Source organism: Acinonyx jubatus, chromosome B2, assembly GCF_027475565.1.
Source record: "Acinonyx jubatus isolate Ajub_Pintada_27869175 chromosome B2, VMU_Ajub_asm_v1.0, whole genome shotgun sequence".
NCBI lineage: Eukaryota > Metazoa > Chordata > Mammalia > Carnivora > Felidae > Acinonyx > Acinonyx jubatus.
Genome location: NC_069385.1, coordinates 31,725,950 through 31,737,373, shown reverse-complemented (window position 1 = coordinate 31,737,373; position 11,424 = coordinate 31,725,950).

The window sequence follows — 11,424 nt, the reverse complement described above, 5'->3', positions numbered from 1 at the left end:
TTCTCTGTCTCATCACTCAATTTAAATTCTCTGCATGGAACTCCTTGCTACCTGTTGTGTTTGTTTGTGTATTTTCTGTCTCATTCTCTCCACGTAAATCAACCAGAGCACTGGAATTTTATCTCCCTTGCACATTGCAGAATCCTCAGGACCACCTAGAGCGGCACCAGGCACATAATAGGCTCTTAATAAATATTTATCTATTGATCGAATGAAGGAACCAAGATAGGCATCACGGGCTAGAGCGCTAATGATCCTTTTTTCTTTTTTTTTAAGTTTATTTATTTATTTTGAGAGAGTGAGTGCGAGCGTGCCCACATGTAAGCACACGAGCAGGGGAGGGGCAGAGAGAGAGGGAGAAAGACAGAATCCCAAGCCCATTACAGGGCTCTATCTCACGAACTTAGGATCATGAACTGAGCCGAAATCCCGAGTCAGATGCTTAACAGACTGAGCCACACAGGCACCTCTAATGATTCTTGATAGTACCATTTCTTAAGTTTTAGGAGATATTTAGTTTTTATTAATGTGCCTATGAACTGAACATCACAACAGAAGAAGTGTTATGTAGTGACATCTGGAAGATGATCCTGTCCATAATGCACTAAAATTGAAGTGTTTAAAAAAATTTTTTTTAACTTTATTCATTTTTGAGAGAGAAAGAGCACGAGCAGGAGAGGGGCAGAGAGAGAGGGAGACACAGAATCCGAAGCAGGCTCCGGGCTCTGAGCTGTCAGCACAGAGCCCGACACGGGGCTCGAACTCACAAACCGTGACATCATGACCTGAGCCGAAGTCGGTCACTCGACCGACTGAGCCACCCAGGCATCCCTGAAGTGTTTTAAAACATATGAATACATTAGGGAAAAAGAAAAAAAATGATTCTCTTATAACAGAGGCAAATTTTTGCCTGAATCATGTAATTTGGGAAGTGTTACTAAAAATGTATTCATTCTTCAAGAGAAGTAACTTGAGTCCTCATCTCATTTTACAGAAAACATTGTGGCAGCCGATGTAATCATGTTGCAGTAATAATAAACAAGTGTATTTACCTAAATATTAACCAATCATCAGGAATACTCCATAAATTAAAAATAAAAATAGATACTGAGATACAAAGATGGGGGCTGTAAAGTGCTCTGTTGAGAGCAGGAAAAGAACAATCAGGTATATTATTCTATTTTATTTTGAATTTTGTAAATTCTAACTACTATCGGACAAGAGTGCATGATTACTTCCTAATCAAGCAGCTTTGTGATTTTGTAGACTATTTACTACATTAAAAAAAAAAAAAAGCGAACAGGCAAACAAATCCTGGTGAATCCTGAATTCATGTATGAATGTGAAACTATTACGACTCTGTTGGACTTGACTTGTCCTCGATTCCTCAGGAATAATCAGTTTTAGAGGGTCCGGGGAGAACCCTGACTGTTGGAGATTTTCTTTGTCTGTTTCCGTCAGCTGTATCAGATAGGAGTTAGGTTAAAAGTGAAACATGACATTCTGACAGTGAATCCGGCCGACAGATTCTTGGCTGCGCTCTCAGCTGCACTTGAACTTCTGCTAAGCATGTGTTGAAAGAGCGCTTTCAACTGCACCAGCTGTGGAGAGGTTAATAAAACAAAAGAGGAGAAACAAAAGTGCTCACTGCAGAAAGCTTCTGACTTTGCCGATTCTTCTGGTTACAAACAAGATGTCCTAGAGCTGTAACTGCTACGTCGTTTTGGCCTTGGAACCGTTTTAAGCAAGTTGAGCTTCTGAGTTAAAGGTTGAAGGGTGATAAATAAGTCGCACATCAAAATGTAATTTTACCTCTTCTGACCTGGGAACTTGGAAGTTCTTACTTTGCCATGGACAAGTGGTAATTAGGAAAATCGTGTTTACTTTATCAACAACTTAGGTAGCTCCTCCTGCAGACAGAAAACTGCACGGGCTCTCTGATTCTCAAGATACGTGGAAGTCAAGGTGGTCTTGTCTTCCGGTCTGGGAGTAGGGACTTGTGTTTTCTGTCCCTCTTCCTGTGTTCCACTGCTCCAGGAGAGGTCCATGGAATGTGGAGCCTTGCCCAGCCTGCCTCTCAGGAGAGGATTTGGCAATCCTGTCTTGCGCAGAGAAGGTCAATTGCTGACCCACGGACCATTTAAACTGGAAGAATTAAACAATACCCGGGAGACTGACTGCAGAGGATGTTTCTTTAAAAGGTAGAATATGGTGTGCAGGACAGGGGGACGATCCGCAGCCTCCGTGAATCCTCCAGAGGCCCTCTACTCCCCATAGCTGAGGTCCAACACTCAACAGTGCTGGGTCACCTCTGCTATATTATTGTCCTGGCATGAGCTGAAGGCAGATGGGCTAAGGAGTCCAATCGCTTCACACAACAGTAAGGCTTCCATCAGGAGGAGGGACATAAAACCAATCTTTTACTGTCAGCTTCACTCCTGGCCATCAAACTGGAGGCCTGCGATGTAATAAGTATTTGAGGGTACAATGAGTGCGATTTACATCTGTCACCTGGGAAATACGGCATTTACGTTGGCTGAATTGAATTGAGGCAGAAAAAAGTTGCGGACACCTGAAATTTGTAATGACCTCTGGAGAAAGTTATTTTTTAAAAAGTTATTTCTGTCTAATATTTATCTTCATCATGTCATCCATCCATGATTTAGGAAACACAGAGAATCAGAAATTTCTACTGAGATAAAATTGATGTGTTGGAGACCATTTCTGAGTAGCTGTAGGGCCCCCCCAAAGTCCTAATGCTGGGCTCCTTCCCCTTCTCCTTCCGACCCCCAGGATTCCACCTGCTCAAGCTCATCCATCCTCTTCCCTTAGCATCTTCTCTTCCATTGGGCAGAGATCCTCCTGGAGGCTTCTCGGCGGCTTATGGTTCTATTCTCTCAAGCACTGGAACATTGTGGCAGCAAACACCGGAGGCAAACGACACCTTTGTTCTGCACCAGAAGAATCGGCTGTGCCAACGTCTTGATTTATTGGGTTTATAAGTTAGAGAATAGACTCATCACAGCAGTGAGGAATCTCCTTTTCTTTTTCTTTTTAATTTTTTAATGTTTATTTATTTTTGAGAAAGAGAGAGAGAGAGCACAAGTGGGGAAGGGGCAGAGAGAGAGGGAGACATACAGAATCCGAAGCAGGCTCCAGGCTCTCAGCTGTCAGCACAGAGCTCCATGCGGGGCTCGAACTCACGGACTGGGAGATCATGTCCTGAGCGGAAGTCGGACGCTAAACTGACGGAGCCACCCAGGCGCCCTGGAAACTGCCCTTTTAAACCGTATTTGCACGTTTGATAAGAAATGTGATTTGGTTTACGCCAATGTGATCTGCAGAGAAGTCTGGGTGTACTTTAAATCACAAACTGAGATGTACTTCAGATAAAGTGTTTGAAGAGGTGAAGAGAGCAAGTGGGGCAAAAGTGGGGAAAAGTGTCAAGTTGGTTGGACAGTATGGGAGAAGCTGTTTCCCCTTTATTCTATACAACAGTAGTAAACACAAAATTGTCAAATACCGGTTTGCATATCAAGACAATGGTCACTTTCACTTTGTTTTACTCTGCAGCTAGCCTATGGAGAAGAAAGCAACACGTACTATTTTTCCATCTCCCACCTTGCCCTCAATAATCTAAACAACCTGACATTTACCTACATATCACCTTATGAGAAATCTCTGGCAATTTAAGAAAAAGAAACAATATGACAGTCGGGGGGAGACATCTTCAAAGATCACATTTATAGCATTATTCTTAGCTTCTGAGCAAAACTGTATTTTTATTACTATTTTTCTTTAATTTTATTTTTTTATTTTTAAAAATTACATCCAAATTGGTTAGCATCTAGTGCAACAATGATTTCAGGAGTAGATTCCTTAGTGCCCCTTACCCATTTAGCCCATCAACCCCTGCAGTAACTCTCAGTTTGTTCTCCATATTTATGAGTCTCTTATGCAAAACTTTATTTAAAAAAATTTTTTTAACGTTTATTCATTTTTGAGAGACAGAGAGAGACAGAGCATGAGTGGGGAAGGGGCAGAGAGAGGGAGACACAGAATCCGAAGCAGGCTCCAGGTTCTGAGCTGTCAGCATAGAGCCCGAAGCGGGGCTGGAACTCACGAACTGAGAGATCATGACCTGAGCCAAAGTCGGACGCTCAACCGACTGAGCCACCCAGGCGCCCCTGCAAAACTGTATTTTTAATGTGAGTAACTGATTTTTCCAGACCTCAGTTTTCTACGACTAAAAGTACCTGGCTAGATATAAAGAAGATCATTCCACGTATGTGTAATCAAGTTATCTACCAGAAAATATGCAAACCAATGTAAGGTTCCACATCCTTCTATATGAGAAATACGATTTACACTTACTGAATTCGATAGCAGAGGTAAACATACATTAATTCCCCTTAGACAGCCTTTAAAAACACGTAGGATCCACCAGTAAAATGAGCTTTGAGGAGACATTTGGCTTCTAATTCAGAGACGACTTCATCTTTGCATTTTCTCCGGAATTTTTGGAATGTGTGAATGTGTTCAGTGAGCAGCCAGCAAACAGAAGCTTCAAATCTTCCTCTTGGTTCGGAAGAAGTAGAAATAGGGTAACTATGGGCCCCGAGACTCTGCGGCTTTCCCAAGAGACAAGATGTGCCAGGCGTGGAGCCGTAGATTGTGGAGGGACAAGATTACCGGGCTTGGAACAAAATATTATTCTACATGGCCCGACAAGATGTGTTATCAGATACTTAGTACTGGCTGCCTACCTGGGCAGTGCACCAAAAAAGAAGAGTGTGGGATAGAGGAAATCATTATTGGAGGCTGTTATTCAACACTTAGAACCCATGTGAGGGAGCCACGGCACAGTCTCTTTTGCTGCAGTCGGTAGGAAAATGTCCACTCTTTCTGTTTTTAGGAATATGTTGTTGGCTTCAAAATGATGACGTCAAAATTTCAGAATCACAGCAGGAGGTTTAGCAAACAGGAAAGATCACCGGCTCTTCTTGGCCAGTGTCGGCCACTGAGAGAGAACTCCTGAGAGTTGAATCAGTGAGGAGGCCAAGAGGGTCTCCACCTTCGGTGGGGGGGAGTGGGAGGTGGGCTGCCTTTTCAGAGGGCCCTTCCCCCGTGGGAGGCGAGCGAAGCATGGAACGTCTGATTTTTGTTTATTCTAAAATTGTCTGTGAGCACGAGCCTTTCTACGTATGGACCACGACGTATAGAATATCTGCTTGTCTTGCCTTACCGGGGTTCAGATCCTCCCCTGGAATTTCTGCCATTTAATGTCACAAAACAAATACAGGATGGTAGAAGGAAACCTTAGAAATAACTTTTCAGGATGTACATTTGGCAGCATATTTCTTCTCTCTGGCCTGCTTCACTCTCAGTTACAAGTAATTTTAAGTGGTGGATTTTTAAAAAGGTTTTATGATCTCTTATCATGTACCGGATCCTGAAAGACATTGGAAACACCCATCGTAAGATGCTAATAACTCTGTAAATTTCTATAACATTGTTTTAAAAAATTACTTATTACATCAAGGCCAAACAAATATTTATAGATTTTTCAGATTAGTTACTGTGGGCCTTAAGGGTAAAGATTTTGGGGTTTTTTTGTTCCTAGAAGACTTATTTATTGAATCGTCAATGTGATTTTTAAATTGTTGTTCCTCTTTAAAATTTTCACAGTTGTAAGTTATTTTGTGTCAGTTATATCTGTTAGGAAGGTTTTCTTCTGTTCCTCCTTTCCTTGGTAAGAGAGCTGGGTAACATCCTCAACATCACCACCATCGTCGTATCACTTACTCGGAACCATTATGTGCCAGGCACTTTGCGTGCATTATTTTAATTGTCATAACAACCCTGAAGTGTTTACAGATGAAGCCCAGAAAGTTAACGTTCCAAGGACCCAAAGCTAATAAGTGATGGCTCTGGTAGAATTTGAACTCGGGTTGGTCTCTTTCAAAATTCTTCCCTGTCCCTAATTCTGAAATACGTAAAATTCTCAAAATCTAAAACATTGCCTCTCCGAGCATGGTAATAGTACATTTATAAGACTTAACATATTCAGTGGAGCAAATCCTTTGCCTTTAAAGTGCCCTGTGTTTGTTCCTCAGAATTTCTGATGATCTAGGACTATACCACACCATAAACTCTTGGTTTTGTTCTGTTCTCAAAGCATCCGATTCTCTGCCAGAAAATAGTTCAAACATGTTGGAAGAATCAAGCTTCCTGAATTGGGCAATGCATGATTTGGTTTAAAACTGATATAACAATCGGAAATTCTGCTTATCCACTGAATCATATTGACTACACGCCAGAATCTCATTGTTTGCCCTAACCACACTCATCTCATTTTTTTTTTCATCTACAGAATTCTCATAGCCTACAAAGCAAATTTCAAAACAGATATTCAAGGGGATGAAAGGGCTTAGGTAACTTGATAAAAATTACAAAGGGGAAATTAATTTCAAAGATAACTGTAAGTATCTGGAATGTGTAAATAGCATCCAAGTTCTTGATAATGAAGTCATGTTATTTTATATTTTCAGAAAATGGAAAAAGAAAAAAAAAAACTCAGAATAAAAATAAAAGTAGAGATAAGGCCTAAAAATGGAAAGCAACCATGGAGATACAGTGAAAGACAAACAGGAATGTTTAGAAAAATCAGATAACAGTGATCCAAAAGAGAGAACCCTCAGGACAGAGAAACATACAAAGATAAATACTGATGGAAAATAATCAGGGCACAAGGTTATAATTCAAAATAAAAATTCCAAATTGCACATCCTGTTTGAAATGTGTATCTTGGAGTTTACACGGGCCTGCTGCAGTGGGGAAGTGGGCTGGATCGGGAATCAGAGGTCCTGATTTGGGGTCTGGCTCAGCCACTTGTTATCTCTGTTTACTTGGACCAGAGACTCAGGGCCCTGTTTTCCTACATATAGATCAAACAGATGCTATTAAATGCCTTCCAGCGCTAAAGAACTTAATGTAGCAGCAATGAGTAGAATTTAGAATGACATCTTATTTATGGCAAGATAATATTTTCTTACCTTTCACTGATGACAAGCTACGTAGGACCCACATGCACTCAGAGAACATATTCTTTAACAAGAGTGGTTTTACCCCAACACTGTAACAACCATATTTTGCTAATGTTATGCCAACATCATCATAGATTTTAGTGTATGTGGCTCATATTTGATCTTCCTTGCTGATTAGAAGCTGACTAAGCAAATAAAAGGTTGATATAATCAAGGCCCATTGCCATTTTTGAGATCTAGATGAAATCAGTGTACCATTGGTCACTACTGTAATTTGGGTCCTCTGTAGAATATACATTAGTTTTCTGTTTAAATTCTTCCTGCAATTGCCCAAACAGTAATCCTTTCAATTTCAAGTACACAATAATGCAAAAAAGTATAGTGCTGTAGTTAGCATACATTTTGAGATGGTCTAATGGAATGCATATTAGGAAGAAGTAAACGTGAGTTTGACATTGTAATGTTCACATAGGTTTTAAAGTAACATGGATAAAATTTTTTTTCTGGCAATAAAGAAGAAATCTTTTTCCATCTCTTAATTATGTTTTATGCAAATAACCATCCCTGCCAATACCCATGAGTAATATATATATAAGTAAGCCCTGCCTCCCCACTCCATGTTCTCTCTCTCTCTCTCTCTCTCTCTCACACACACACACACACACACACACGCATGCATACACACACACACACACACTCACACACCATCAGTGGAAGATGCAGGCATTTCTCATTTAAGGGATAATTACCATGGGCACAAAGGAAGGCAGGTGTTAAACATGAGTCCATGTTGGAGTTTGAAAAGCTGGTGTGAGGGAAGGAAGCATAGATGTGAGTCAGTATTCTGAACAAAACTGTGCCTTCTCTCTCAGTTCCATAACTTGTAGCTATGAAGTAGATCTTGAGGCATCGTTTAAACCCCGTAAAGTGCAATATCCTATTCCGTAATGTGAGTATAAAAATAGTATCTGGGGCGCTGGGTGGCTCAGTCAGTCAAGCGTCAGACATCGGCTCAGGGCATGACCTCACTGTTCATGAGTTTGAGCCCCACAGTTGGGCTTTCTGCTGTCAGCACAGAACCAGCTTTGGATCTGTGGTCCCCCTCTATCTCTGCCCCTCCCCTACTCTCTCTCTTTCTCAAAAATGAATACTTAAAAAATTTTTAAAATCATACCTATGTTATAGAATTATCAGTAGTAAATGAACGTACTTGCTTCTGAGCTCTGTAAGCTCTCTAAAAAGGTAAACTGTTTGATCTATTTTTTTGGATGCAGGTGGGTGGATTTTTTTTATTAAATTAAAATAAAGGATACTCAAAGGAATAAAAGTAAGAAAAGCAAATGTGAAACATTTATAAGGATTATAGGAGAGACTTTTAAATTCTAGAATAACATGTTTAGAATATGGGAATTACTGAGACCAAGTCATGAACAAATCAGATCCTTTTATTTTTGTAAAGAAAAATGTAAATAGTTAATTATTCGGCAAGTGTCTTTAGATACATAGAAGTATTTACACAAGAGTCAGAAAAAAAATCAGTGAGTCTGAAGCAGATTTATAGGAGAAATAGGGCTAATGAAAGCTGGTCTCTCTGTTCTCTCAGAGAGATTTACCAAATCAAAATGATCACCTAGTGCAATAATAACTACTTAAAACTATTCTATTTTTGTCACTTGTCTTAACTTGGAAGAATTTCTTTCTTCTTGGTTTTCTCGGCCATCATTGTGTGGGTAGATTAAAAGCATCTAGTGTTAGTTAACATTAAAAGAATCAGTAGCCAGATTATCACAAAAAAAACATTAGTAAGTGAAGGCAGAAGCCAGTGCAGTAAAGGACTCCCTATGCTTCCTCTCCAAGGTGGCCAGGAAGGAGGTGGGCATCATGGAAGAGAAGAACCTGGGTCAGTTCTGTCTCCCATTCACTCCCACTCATTCATGCCTTCATAACTGCAGGACCCCCGGGGTAGGTAAACAAGACTATAGTTCAGGATTAATGAGTTTCCAGTCTCAGTAGGGAGCCTAGTTAGTCTCAGGCTATAGAGGTGCACAGACAACAGGTACGTGGCTTGGTTAAGGGAGTTTGAAAACTGTGAGACTCCCATGTGACATAGATAATCTGAAGCCACGATGTGACAAAGAGCTCTTTCCACCATCTTTTCCAGCTGTGGGGTTCTTAAAAAATATCATATTCCTGTATTTTTTATTGCTCTTTAACCTGATGAAGTATATGTGTGTCTGTGTTTCTCATAAGCTAAGAGACCACTTTGATGAATTCAGTTGTTGCATAATTAGAATTTTGTTTTTTAGTATACAATTATTTTTCGTATGGAAAATACAGATATGGATAGAAAATCAGATAGTTTGTAGGTTCTTGAGTACCTTAAACAGTGGGAAAATATAAGAAATTGGTAGAAATGTACATTTTACATTTATTTTTGGATATGTAAACATCGTCCTAGGGTCCTGATTAAATTAATTTTGTTGTATAATTTAAGACTTTCGTAGTGGTCTCAAGTTTATAAATATAAAAGCTATATTCCTTCTATATTATAAGCCCTATTTTCCTAAAAATGAACATTACCTTTCTCAACAATGTAAATAAGCAATTAGGAAACATAGACAGGAAGAGATAGCATGTTACTTTATGAAACCCTCATTCATTTGGACTTATTTAATAAGTACCAGAGTCACACATTGTAAAGACTATTTATATACTTTGTATATACTTTGTATGCAAATAAAAAGCAAACCCAGGTATATTGAAAGAACAGAATAATAAAAAAAGTTACAGTAGTTACCAGATTTCAGGACTTTTTCCAGCTGCGGAGATAGAAATCCAGGAGCAAAAGGGAACAAACACATCTTAGGGGGAAATCTGAGGGCATGAGCTAGACCAGACTCCAGACCACCAGCTAGGAGCTGAACCCTGGGAATAGCAATGTGACTTTCTCATGGGTGTCTTTATTTTCACATTGTGGCCTCTCTTTCCTTTATAATATTTGTTTCTCTGCCCCACCCCATCCCATTTTTTTTTTACAAGTCTTTATAAGTTATGGGCATGATGTCCACCATAAGAAGAACTCTGAAGGGTTTTAATGAGGTTAACTGCTAATGTTTCTTAAATGCTTGGTGTCAGGTACTTCATTAAATTCTTTATGGGGCTCTTGGGTGGCTCAGTCGGTTAAGCATCTGACTTCAGCCCAGGTCATGATCTCATGGTTCATGAGTTCAAGCCCCACATCAAGCCCTACACTGATAGTGCAAATCCTGCTTGAGATTCTCTCTCTCTCTCTCTCTCTCTCTCTCTCTCTCTCTCTCCTTGTCTCTTGGCCCCTCCCCCAGTTGCACCTTCTCTCTCAAAATAAATAAACATAAAAAAAAATTCTTTACCTGTAAAGGCACTTATCTTTTCTCTATTGTTCAATGCCTTGGACAAAGAAGGAAGCTTTATCCAGATTGTAAGTGACACAAAATTAGGAGGATTAGCTAATGAGTTTGAAAACAAAATAATCCACTAGAAGAATTTTATATGCGAGGAAAGTTGGTTCCAACAAAGAAGTGGAAATGCAACAGAATAAATGAAAAAAAAAATCTTACATTTAGAGTTGAATAATCCATTTCTCATGTGGAGAATGGTGAAAATATGATTTGGTAATAAATGTAAAAAAAAAAAAAAAACTTGGGAGTTTTAATGCAAGTTCATGTAACCCAAGAGTGTGCATCTGGTCCTGAATACCTAACTCAGTCATATTAATTGAAATATAGCATTCACATCAAGGGAATTATTAGGCTAACCTCACTTGCTGCCGGTCACACAGGAAGTGCTGTGTTGAGTCCTGGGCACCACATTTTAAGAGAGAAGTTGACAGCAAACTGGAACGTGTTCAAAGGAGGGACGGTGAAGGGTCTGGAAACCATATCATATAAGGAGTAACTGGGGGAATGTGTTCATTTAACCTGAAGAAAATGACGAGTTGTGTTAAAAATTTCAAAGGCTGTTCTACAGTAGAGGAGGTAGATTTTTCTGCATAGTTACAGAACTAAAAATGAATGGGGGGGGGCGAAGTCACAGGGTGCTAAGTTCAGGTTCATAGAAGAAAATGCTTTTCTGATAATTAAAGTGATTTAGGAACAGGGTGACTCAGTGGATGGCGGGCCACCAGGAGTGTTGGGCGAGCTCTGTGTGCTCACCTGCCAGAGAGGTGGGAGAAGAGAGTCAGGGCTGAAGAGTCCTTATGAGTCTGAGGTAGCATCTATGGCAATACCTTTGTTCACTTCCTATAAGAATCATATTGGGATCTTGGGTCAATTCTTCTTTTTTAGTAACTAGGGCCTATTTTCATTTCCATGGCACCCAGGCTACTCTTATGCCTTTGGGA